Below are 12,230 nucleotides of genomic sequence, written 5' to 3'. Positions count from 1 at the left end.
ATTGTTCTGTTTTGCTATATCCAATTTCACAGAGAAAGTTAACAGTACTATACATGTTGATTTCATTTCTAAATTCTCACAACTCTTTACGTTTAGACCCTTTGTCCCTTTATAGTCTCTATGTGTATATTCAATAAATTAAAATGTAATACCAACTCCGATTTTAGCCCGTGTCCTTTTTGTGGACTTCTGACTATATTGAAGGTTGAAAAGTTATTCCAGTATTTTCCTAAAAATATGTTTTGCAGTTGGGCATACTTGAGTTTGAATTCTGGCTCTGAGTGTTACTTAGTAAGTTTGCCAAGAAGTTTTTCCTTCAACTATAAAAAAGGGATATCCATGCTTACCTTATAAAATGAAGATTAAATATATATAAGTGCACTGGTCACGGTATCTGTCACATGCAAACTCTTAGGCAAACACCACACATTATAGAGCAAGGATTTATAACTAATAAGCCATAAAGGGATGAAGATGGATTCCTATAGAAAATACTCAGCCCAAAGAAGGCAAGAATAAAAGAGGAAAGGCAAAGGAAAAAAAAAAAAAAAGAAAGAGAAAACAAATAAGCTGGTAGATTTAAATCTACATTTAAATCAAAAATCCTATAAAATGTTAATGTCTGAACACCTAAAATGCGGGTTGAAAGATTCAACCAGAAAGCAAGACCCAACTACCATGTTTATAAGAAACACTGTATAAATATGAAGTCACAGACAAGTTAGAAGTAAAATGATAGAAAAAAGATATATACTATGCAAAGACTAGTCAAAAGAAAGCTGCAGTGAGTGACTGTATACATACCAGAAAATGTAGTTTTCAGAGCAAGGAATAAAATTTGTCTCTCTGCTTCCTCAGACCTCCAGTCCCCCAGATCCCTTCCTGTGAAGCAACACGTTACCCATTTTTCTGTATCTTTCCAGAATGAGTTTATGAATATATAAGCATATATCACTTTTATTTTTCACCAAGGGGAGCCTAGTATATTCACTGTTGTGTACTTTGTTCTTCCAAATCTATCTAGGACATTATTCTGTATCACTACATATAGATTTATCTCATTCTTTTTAACTACTGTATGGTAAAGAATGAAGTTTTTTGAAGGTCTCCATCAAGAACACTAGGGCTCCAAATTCTAGCTAACATGGGTAAGTGAAACTCCTCCAAAGTATGATTGGAAAGTTCGAAGAACTCTGGACACCTGCATTTCCAGCACATTCAAAACTAAGGTCAATCAATATCCTGACATGTCACAGTCCCACCAGTTACTCCAGGCCACACTTCTACCAGTTTGTTAGTCTTTGAGGACATCATCCTCCACCTACTTAGTCTCCAAGCTAATTCTTAACTTCCCCTTCTCCCTTATGTTTCCCCAGTCTGTAAGTCTTACAGATTCCATTCTGAAGGTGCCTCAACAAGTTGGAGATGGATGATGATATTCTTCTTGAAGTTCATTGTTGCATCTTCAATGCACTGAGCTAAGACTAATATCCACATCCAGTCCCAAGCTTCATTGCCAAATGTTTTGTCTATAAAATTGCATCATAGAATTTAAGGGTTTTTTTTTAAGTGATAAATTAGTGTTTTTCATATTCTCTATTTGAAAGGTTTCTTTCCAGATTGTTTCTTTATACTTGTATTCATTGTTATTTAGGAAAATATTCTGGTCTTGTGGGATATATAGCTTTATAATTATAATGTGGAATTATGGATCATCTTTTGACAAGCTCCAAGTACTTTAACAAGTTCTGTTTCATATATCCTAATAATATCTCTTTGAAATAGGTTGAAGAAAGTATAATTTTTTCAGTTTACTAATGAAAGAACAGACACATAGGTATATCAGGTAATTAGTGCTTGGCTGCACAATGTGTTAGTGACCAAGCTGTGACTAGAACCCAGATTCCTGATTTTCAGGCCAGATTATGCTTCAGAATCATAAAACTGTCTACTCTGTAATTTTGAGAAAATAATGGTGTATACTCTCACACATTCTAAATTTCTAGAGCTGTAGTAATAATCCATTAAAAAAAAAAGACGGTAAGTCTTCCTTAGAGAATCTCATTGGAAAAGAACATTTCTTGAGAAATACAGAGTAGACATGTTCAACCAGTGATTTTCTTCATTAAGTACTTCTCTGTAAAATGAACTTAAATTGGGATGACATCAGGTTCAATGTTACATCTATTTTTACTCCTCTAAAATATTGTCCAAACATACAAATGCCCTAGACTTTAAATCAATCATTTGAAAATGTTTGACTACAGCTTTGAAAATTTTGGGAGCATCGTAAACATCATGCCCATCTGTCATTTCTTTTTCATCATGGAACATATATAGCCTGCAAACATTCATAACAATATCTCAAGGATTTGGAAAACTCTTAATAATAACTTTCTCTGTCCAGTTGTGTATTTCTCAGTAATTAGATGAACTCAAAAGTCCAACAAACTAAATTCTAAATGGTGACTCAATGACAGAAGGAATAGTTAAATAAACTAGTTTATTTAAATGGAAAACCCAAATTTCTTTGAAGTGGAGCAATTTCCAAGAAGAACTGAAAAAACTAGCATATGAAAGGAGAATTTAAACTTGGAACATTTTCATTGCAATTATAGAATACATTAGAATTTGATTGAACATTTTATTTATGGCCCTTTTCTATTTGAGCTTTATTTCACCAAGATTTCTGTACATTGGTGTTGCTTTTTTTATAGAACCCAGGATATTAAAATTTTATTGTGTTTAGCAATGTGAATTTTGGATTATGTGTGTGCATAATTCTAATTTAGTTTTTCATTTCTCATCTATTATCTGAGCATGTGCACATATATGACAAATAAGTGATATTTGAGAACTATTCAGGTGTAAGGAAGGAGAACATGTGGTTGATATGATTTAATTTATCTGCAGTAAAAAAAAATGACAAATGAAATAGGTAAGATTTTTAAGCAAGCAAATTGAGTATATAAGCATCTATGGAATCAAAATAATGAGGGATGGTTTGATTTTGTTTTTTAAGATTTTATTTATTTGTCAGAGAGGATGAAAGAGAGGCCAAGTAGGGGAGCAGCAGGCAGAGAGAGAAGCAGGCTCCCCACTGAGCAAGGAGCCTGATGTGGGACTTGATCCCAGGACCCTGGGATCATGACCTGAGCCAAAGGCAGATGCTTAACTGACTGAGCCACCATGGCATCCCTTTAATGAGGGATGTTTGATGATAAATAATAGTGAATACTTAAAATAATTTATCACTCTATTGGCATTATTCCAGAAATTAAATAGAAGAAAGTACTTGTATCTTCTTACAAACATTTATTTTCATTTTTCCACATTTAATTTTTGTTTGTACTTATACACACAGAATTTTAACATAAGTATTTTGAGTCCATGTAATTTTGTATTTTGACCTGGAAAAATGAATGCTTTTTGCAGATAAGAAATTCTTTGGAAAACTGTAGTGGATACTAATTTGATGCAACATCTTAAAATATTGATAATTAAAATATTTAGTAGGAAGAATATTTCTCTAATATCCCCTCAAATATTTTTTAAAATAAAAGGTAGAGTGATAAATTAATAAAGAACAAATAAATTAACCTATCTGATTTATTTATAGGATTTTCTTTCTCTTTCTTTATCACTGACTCCTTTGCCCCCCTCAGGCAAAAGAAAATTTATGTGTTCTTAATTCTGCTTTCTTTTAAAATGCATAGTAAGTATTGTCAATCAGTTGAAATATTCTAATGTTATTAGTGTAGAATACTAATGAGCGTGGATAGATAGGAATATTTTGCCCATATAAACTAAGCCTAATTAAATATTCAATATTAATTTTGTATCTCATGGAAAAGACTTTTGTTTCCTAAGACTTGCCAAGACTTTCCAAGACTACCTGATTTCTATCCATTGGCAAGATTCTATCTGATACATGTAATAGCTTTTATTACTGTTCACTAAAATTTCTAGTTTCCTTGCCTATGGAGTCCCTTGCTGAGAGATCATCGATCATTGCCCAGTGATCATGTGATTTATTCTGGCCAATGAAATGAGCAGTAGTGACAGAATTCACTTCTGGGAAGAGCCCTTAAGAGCCAGCACATGGTTCATTGATTCTCTTTTCCCTATCTCAAGAGACTGACAATCATCACCCTTTGCTCTGAAAGCCTAGGTCTTGAGACAGAACCCTTCACTGTTTGGACCCTTACAACAATTGAGAAGTAAACCATTCTTGTTGCAAACTACTGAGATTTTAGAGACCACTGAAATTAGGAGACCACTGAGTTATATCAGGAAGGAGATAGTCCTGCCCATAGATGCGGGCGGCAACCTGGCAAGCATGTATAGGAATGGCTTCTAAAGGTATTAGATCAAAAAGAATTAACTTATTTGAATAAGGCAAAATTTACCTTATCTTAACACTTAACAAAAATAGCAAATGTTTTTCCTTGAAGTCACTCTTCAAGATTCTCAAGTAGTTTTAGTTCACAGACCTCTTTGTTGCAAAGACAGAAGACTCTATCTGCCAAAACTTAAATACACACATACTTATCTCTTTACTCCTGGCTATGTGATATTTAACATCTCATACAATAAACCATTCTGGACATGGCAGGCTAGGCAAGATAGCCCCCCTCCCCACTGTACCTTGTGCTTTGGGGTTATAACATATTAAATGTCTATATTCCCTACTACAATCTCAGTTTCACAAAGGCAAAGACATCCCATTTTATTGTACCAGTCAAGCTAATGGCAGGAAGCTGGAATTTGAAAGAAATTGAATGAAAAGATTATGTGTGTGTGTATGTGTGTGTTATGAGCAAGATTAAATAATCATCGAGGGAAGTTGAGACACCCAGGAACTAGCAATACTAGAAAGATAATAGTACCTATATGTCTGAAGAGACAAGGGAAGAAAATGGTATCATTAGATCTTTTTTAGAGAATAGAACGATAGAACAGGGGCCAGGCAGTAAGAGCTGCAATAGTGGAGGGGTACAGCCACTACCAAAATGGTGCGCCAAAAAGAGCAATCCCTGGGGAAGAAACACCCTGATCTCTTTCCCCATCTGCTTTGCCATCATACACACCTTTACTGATGTATTTACCTTTACTGATGTATTTCCAGTTCCTGTTTGTCTGCCTGGTGCATAGGAAGTGCTTGAAGATATGTGATGAGTGGAAGAATGAATAGCATAGACACTAAAAGCAAAGTAATTTGGATGCTTAAATGCAGGCTGCTCTTAATTTTTTAGGAAATTATTTTACTTCAATGAGTTGTCTTGTCATTGAATATTGTCATAAGGGACTTTCAATTATTGATATTAAATACTTCTAAACCACATTTTTAACTCCTCTGAAGAACACTGAGAAGCAAAGTAACTGGGGAAACAATTATGAAAGATCATATTGGTATGCAAAAATGAAGTGACTCAATTTGAACAAGTTTACTGAGTAGATAATTAAGTGTAAGAAGGTAAGTCATAAAATGTAATTCAGGGCATGCAGTGACAACACCAAGTACTCAAATAATCACTGGTATTGGTGCTGGGTAGAATGTTAGCCAGGGCAAGGCATTAGGAGATAATGTGGTTGTGGCATTTGATCAATATGGCAGCAGTGATTAAAAGATTGAGAGCTGGGTTGGATATCTCTTTGTCAGTAAAGCTTGTAAGAAAGAAAAAGTGAAGCTTAGTGCTTGAACTCTTAAACCAAAACACGAAAGGAATATCGGGAAGTTTCTCCGGATGTTTTAAGGAAGATTTTCTATCCTAGGATCCACATTTAGAATTCATGTCTCTTATATAAGGGTAGGGGCACTTGTTGGGAAAAAGTGAAACATTGAGATTTGAGATAGGATATTTAGGCAGGCATAGGTGAGGCTGAAACTCTAATTGTCTTGAACCTACCTTGAGAGTGAAAGCAGCTCTTTTCTATCGTCTGAAAAAACAGTTTTTCATTGCAGAGAAACTTTTCAGTAACTTCTCCTCAATTTAACACCCCTTGTAGCCTTTAGGGCCATAAAGAGAATTAAATACCAGTGTGACCCTGAGGGAAAATGACTTGGTCTGCTCTGGGAGGAGATCATCTTACCAATTTGTATAAGCAAGAATTGCGGGCATGAATTAGGTTGAATTCTAAAGAGATTAGGTTGAGGTGAATGAACTACAAGATTGAATTAGAACAATGTTTCTCAAAGTATGGTTGTTGGGCCAGTCAGCATCAGTTATCACCTGACAACTTGTTAGAAATGCAAATTCCCAAGTCCTATCCTATACCTAATGAATCAGAAACTAGAGGGCATGAGGCTTGGAAATCTGTTTTAACAAATCCTTTGGGTGATTCTGTACATATGAAAATTTGAGAACCACTGGAATATGCTAAACATATGTATGTGACCTCTACTGAGATTTGAGGTTTAGAGTTTTAGCTAGAACAGTTGGGAGTGAGTCTCATAGTTGGCTGGTATGGAAGCCAGGGACTTAACAGTTGCCCATAATCAATGAGGTTGAGATTAAAACCTACCCTGATATTGCCCTCGACCCGCAAGGACGACAATCTATTTCCGCAAGTCTACACACTTATATACGTTTACATGACCAATCAGCGAGCAGGGTACAGGAGGGAGTGAATCAGGCTGTGCACCTAAACGAACAACTTCGCTAGCAACCAATGCTGTTTACTTCCTCTTTGGGCGTTCTGCTTAGTCTCACGAGGCAATCCGAACCTGGCAACTAGCCAGGCGCCATCTTTTAATGGCGGAGGCCGCCCTGGCCAGGGGCCTGCCTCCAACACCCTGACATAATGTAGGAAAGAAAATTTGATGCCTTAGAGAAATGAGAATGTTAGAAGAGATTTAAAATATGCCATTGTCTCTACTGTCCTCTCACCTTCATTACCCCCAGAACATCCGGAGGTCACTTCTTTCATTTAAAAATATTAAAATGCATTGGTGAGGGGAACAGTCACATCCTTGAAAACTTCTGTGGTGGCTGTCTCTAACAGCTAATGATGGATATGGGTAGTGGTGCCTTGAAAATGAACCCTCTGACTTGAGCAGAAAAAAATGGGATCCCAGGGTAGTACAGCCAAGTGTCTGTTCTTAACTGTGAGACAAGGTGGCACAATTATCTTAAAAGCGCATAGCTTCCAGAATGGTAATCAGAGTGTTTTGACTAGCATGGACATATGTCAATGACCAAGTGATCATTAGGTTACTGGGGATTAAACAGATGGGCAACCCCCTAAGGTGTTTCTTGATTTATATAAAATAAAAACTGACTTAAATTTTTGTAGAGTCTCATATTCAGTTCTTAGCCTCAGACCCAGTTCCCACATCTGGGAACGTGCAGATCTAAAGCCCTTTAATGAAGGAGCAGGCCAGGTTCTTTTGAGGAAGAATGTGGCCTGCAATATGGCCTCAAATGAGGTCCTTGGCTTTTCCAAATAAACCTATTGAATTACTTACCAAGAAAAATTGGGGGGGGGTGGGGAACACCAGAATTCCCAGGCCTTCTGGAGGGTTTTAGATAGTGACTCTGAGATATTGCCAGTACTGAGGATATAAAACACCATCATAGTCCTGTAGTCATAGTATGGACTGAGGGAGCTAAGGTGATAAAATTTTGACTCCATTCTGTTTAATAGTAGCTCTAATAAGTCCACAGATCCATCCTGTGGTTATTTGCAGATTTTCTCAATATATTCTCAAATAGACATTTTTCTCAGCTGAGGCACCAGCTTAGAAACAAACCCTGGTTAGGGCAACTGAGTGGCTCAGTGGGTTAAGCATCTGACACTTGATTTTTGACTCAGGTTATGATCTCAGGGTTCTGAGATGGAGCCCTGCTTCAGGCTTGGCACTGGGCATGGAGCATGCTTGAGATTCTTTCTCTTTCTCCCCCCACCCCCTACCCTGCCAAAAAAGAGAAAAGAAACAACCCCTGGTGAATTTAGGTTGCTGTGCTGTAGAAAGCAGATGAGGAACCGAAGAGTAGAGATGGGAGCTACCTCTCTCACTTTTTTATCTTATATTTCATTCAAAGATTCAGAAGGTTTAGAAGTTCTAATTCCCAAGGTAGGACAATTTCTGCCAGGAAACATAGTTACTATTCCATTAAATTGGAAGCTGAGACTGTCCCTTGGCTTTTTGGGCTTTTCATGCTGAAGAACCAACAGGAAGACCTGACTTTACTGGCTGAGGCAATTGGATCCAGTTGCCATGGGGAAATCAGGTTACTGTGATACAATAGCAGCTAGGAAAACATGGTAGAACTAAGGAGTTTCGCTGAAGAACCTTTTACTATTCCATAAGAATGGCCAAATGGGAAAACGTGGAAGCTCAATAAAGACAGCACTAGTAAGGATTTTAAATTGTGGGAATAAAGGTTTTGGTCACTCTACCTGCTAAATAAGCCCAATCAACAAGAATACAGGGAAAAACAAGTGCTAGATATCACTTTAGGTCATGATTAGTTACAGAACCAGGTACTATTATAGTGGCTCTGTCTGATGTTTATGTTTTCTTATTCCTCTTTTCTCTGCTACTGAATATGAAAAGATCTCATGGGAGGATTAATTATATTTTAAGTTTCAGGAAAGGACATGGATGAACTGAAATAACTCCATGCTTATAGAATAGCTGATGGGAGTTAGTATCACATTTGTGATTCCTGCTCTGTGGAGAGCAGGAGTTTCTGCATGAAAAGGCAGAAATAAATGCTATGAGGCAAAGGGTGAACTGTGCTGATTGCTCTCAGACTTTTCTCCCTCCCCATGTATCAGTTATCTATTTCTGGATGACAAATTTTTTCCATATCTAGCAGCTTAAAACAACAATTCTTTATCATCTTATAATTTCTGTGGGTCAGAAGTCCAGACATAGCTTAGCTAGGTCCTCTGCCACAGGTTCTCTCAGAGGGCTAAAGCCACATCCAAAGACTTGACTAGTGAAGGATCCACTTCCAAGCTCATTCACGTGAATATTGACAGGATTCCATTCCTCATGTGGTTGTTGGACTGAGACCCTCAGTTCCTTGCTAGGCTAGAGACTTTTCTCAGTTCCTTGCCATGTGAGACTTTCCATAGGGAAGTTCATAACATGACAACTGGCTTCCCATAGAATGAGCAAGTGAGAGAACAAGAGAATATCCAAGATGGAAACTCAGGATGGAAGCTCAAGGTGGAACCCAGGATGGAACCATATCATGGAAGGATATTCTAACACTTTTGTCATATTCTGTTCCTCAGAAGTTTGTAACTATGTCCAGCACACCTTTAATGGGAGGATTTTACACAAGGAATGGATACCAGGAGGCAGGGACCTTTAGAAGCTACCTCAGGGACTGCTTCTTATACCCCCAATTTATTCTCAGCCCTAATGTGGAACTTAGTTAGACTGCATTAGCCAGGTCCTTGCCCACTAGCTTTCTGCTGGGTTTTGCCAAGGAGAGTTCCAGGCAGGAGAATAAAAGACAGAAAGTCAGAATATTTCCTTCCCTGCTTTCTGTCTTCATTCTGTTTCTGGCTATATTCTTCTGTCAGAAGAATATATATATATATTCAGAATACTAGTATTTCCTCCCTTACCCACTTTAGGCCTGGGAATGATTTAGGCTTCCCATAGTTGCCAGTCCTTGGCTACATCAACATCCCTTGCTAATTCTTCACTTCTGCACACACCTCTATAAATAGTACTTTCACTGAATTCTTTTGTTTTCCTGCTAGCACCTTGAATGATACATGTCTCTTAAGACAAGAGATTATATATTAATATTTTTCTTTAGTCCTAGTGCTTAACATGGATTAAAGACATAGTCAGTGTTGGGTGATTAAGTGGTTGGCTGGGCACGTGAACCTAGTTTGAGTAATATGTAAAAAAAGAAAGAAAATATTTTAAATTATGTGAAAATTCTTCACTGACATGGAATGGGCCTAATGTGTTTTATCTGAGAACATGAATGAGAAAAGAATTAAGTGATTTCTAAAGAAAAATGGTAATTTTAAAGAAGTAATTTTTTTTTCTTCTGATAGAGAAAGAGAAGCTAATATAGAAACTTACCTAAACAAGCCACTAAATCTATAGTAGTGTAAGGGGAGTTTTATCAGAGGATTATCAAATTTATGGAGGCAAAATGCATACTGCATTGGCTCAATATGAAATAATCATAACTAAAGGGTGTGGTTGTTTTTATGCCATTCCTAAACAATTAAGATTATTCTAACCATGTGTGTCATTAAAAAACTTTTACCAATGATTTTTAAATTTATGCTAATAATCAAGGACAATTAAGCTGATGTTTGAAAGTATTTAAGAGTTTTAGGCATGACATGCTTCACAACAAACCGTACTGTGTTCTAAATATCAATGTACAAAAAGTAAGGAACTTTGACCCTTTGAAGGAAGACAAATAAGAGGATTTAATTAGATGACCTCATTCTGCAACAGGTAATATTGTGGAAATCTGGCATTTTTCACAATTTACTTTGTGAGGGCAGAGTACCATATCCTCTGAGATGTTGGCTTATGTCCCTTTACCACTATAGTATAAAATACCCTTAGTGTTCTGGGTTTTAATTTCCTTGTTAATATAATGCAAATCCTAAGGACCATCTGTTTTCATTTTGTAATGTTTGTTAAAGCAGCGTTGCAAATAATTTTCAGAAATTGACTTACTTAGTATTTTTCCTGCCTGCTCTCACCTCAGGAGACATTTGCTTGTGCAGTAAATTCATAGTCTTTATTACTCCTAAAGTCCACACAGTTACTTACAGTGGGAAAGTGAATAAGGGAATATTGGCAAGGCCCATGTAAAGACTATCAGAAAGAACAAAATTTAAAGTAGACTCCAGGCAACCCGAAAATGTTATATTAGTGGAAATTTATTTTTTAAAATGCATTTTTATATAGCCCAATTACATAGCTAACTCATGTTTTAAAAAAATATCTAGGAGTACCTTTTCTTGTCTTAATTGGCAGTTTCACTGGCACAGCGTTGACAACAGCCCTCATTAATACAACATTCATTTCACTTAAAGAAACCTAAGATGGTATGCTATAGGGTGTAATAATATCTCAAACAACTCTGCACCTTCTTCCCAATGCTTGCGATCAGTAAAATCAAAAAGTTGAGAGAAATTAATAAAGTGACAGAAACCAATAATATTAAAAAAGAAACTCTAACACAAAAAAAACTCAACTTCTTAATTAGGTCCTCTCTTCTATTTCAAACACACACAGGCATAGGCCTACATATATCTTACTATCAGCGTATTCAAGTATATGCTCATTTTTGTAGACTTGAACTACCCTATAGATCCCCCCAAAAAAGCAAAAGTTCTAGGAAATTGTTCAGTTAAGAGAGAACCAAGAATTCTTTTAATTAAAAATATTTGTAATCAACCTCCCAAGTGGGTAATAAAATAGGTGACTGAATATAAAATAGGCAAACAAAAAAGAATCACAAATCCATTTATTTTCCCCAAATCAAAACATTATATCGAGAAATCTGTTACTCACTCACCTGCCAAGTTCTAAGATTAGAAATCTTTGTTTTTGCTATAACAGTTGATGCTACTGAAAACTGCTAAGTCTCTTGAGGAACCTGTTCCCTGTTCTATTTCAGATGTTTCTTCCTCAATAATTTTTTAATTTAAAAGCTTTACAGATAACCCTAAACTTAAAGTCATAAGAACTAGGCTTTCAGATTTTTTTCCCTCTCTTTTGTGTATACATATACCTATAATTCTTCAGATCTCTTAAAATAACTACTGTCCTGTAGGCTAAAACAAAGCTACAAGTACAATCAATGTCTGTCACAGGTCTCTAATTATCTCTTGTGAATTTCTACCATTGTATTAATTAGCTTCTAGACTTCTCAACTCTGTTGACCTTATGGTTCCTTTTTTCAGTATCATCTGTTATCAGTCTTGTTCACAGTTAAAAAAAAAAATAATAGATCAACCTTTTTCTGTAGGTTTCATTTGAACATGACTTGGAGTTATCACAGCCATCAGTCACCCTTTCGTCAAGACAATGACTTCTTTATGCATAATATTACTATGCTATATTTGTTTCTTTGGAATAGAGAGAAATAGACAATACCACGTGTTAAGAGGTGTGATAAGGCCAGAATCTGCTGAAAACGATTCTTCTTCCTACGTGGTACAGTGTATGAAACTCTTACCCTTCGGGGCACTCTATTTAGTTAAGCTAAAGGCACCAGAACAAT

The sequence above is a fragment of the Neovison vison genome, chromosome 13, assembly GCF_020171115.1.
Source record: "Neovison vison isolate M4711 chromosome 13, ASM_NN_V1, whole genome shotgun sequence".
NCBI lineage: Eukaryota > Metazoa > Chordata > Mammalia > Carnivora > Mustelidae > Neogale > Neogale vison.
The sequence above is the reverse complement of the archived record's forward strand: the minus strand, read 5'-3'. Positions refer to the sequence as shown.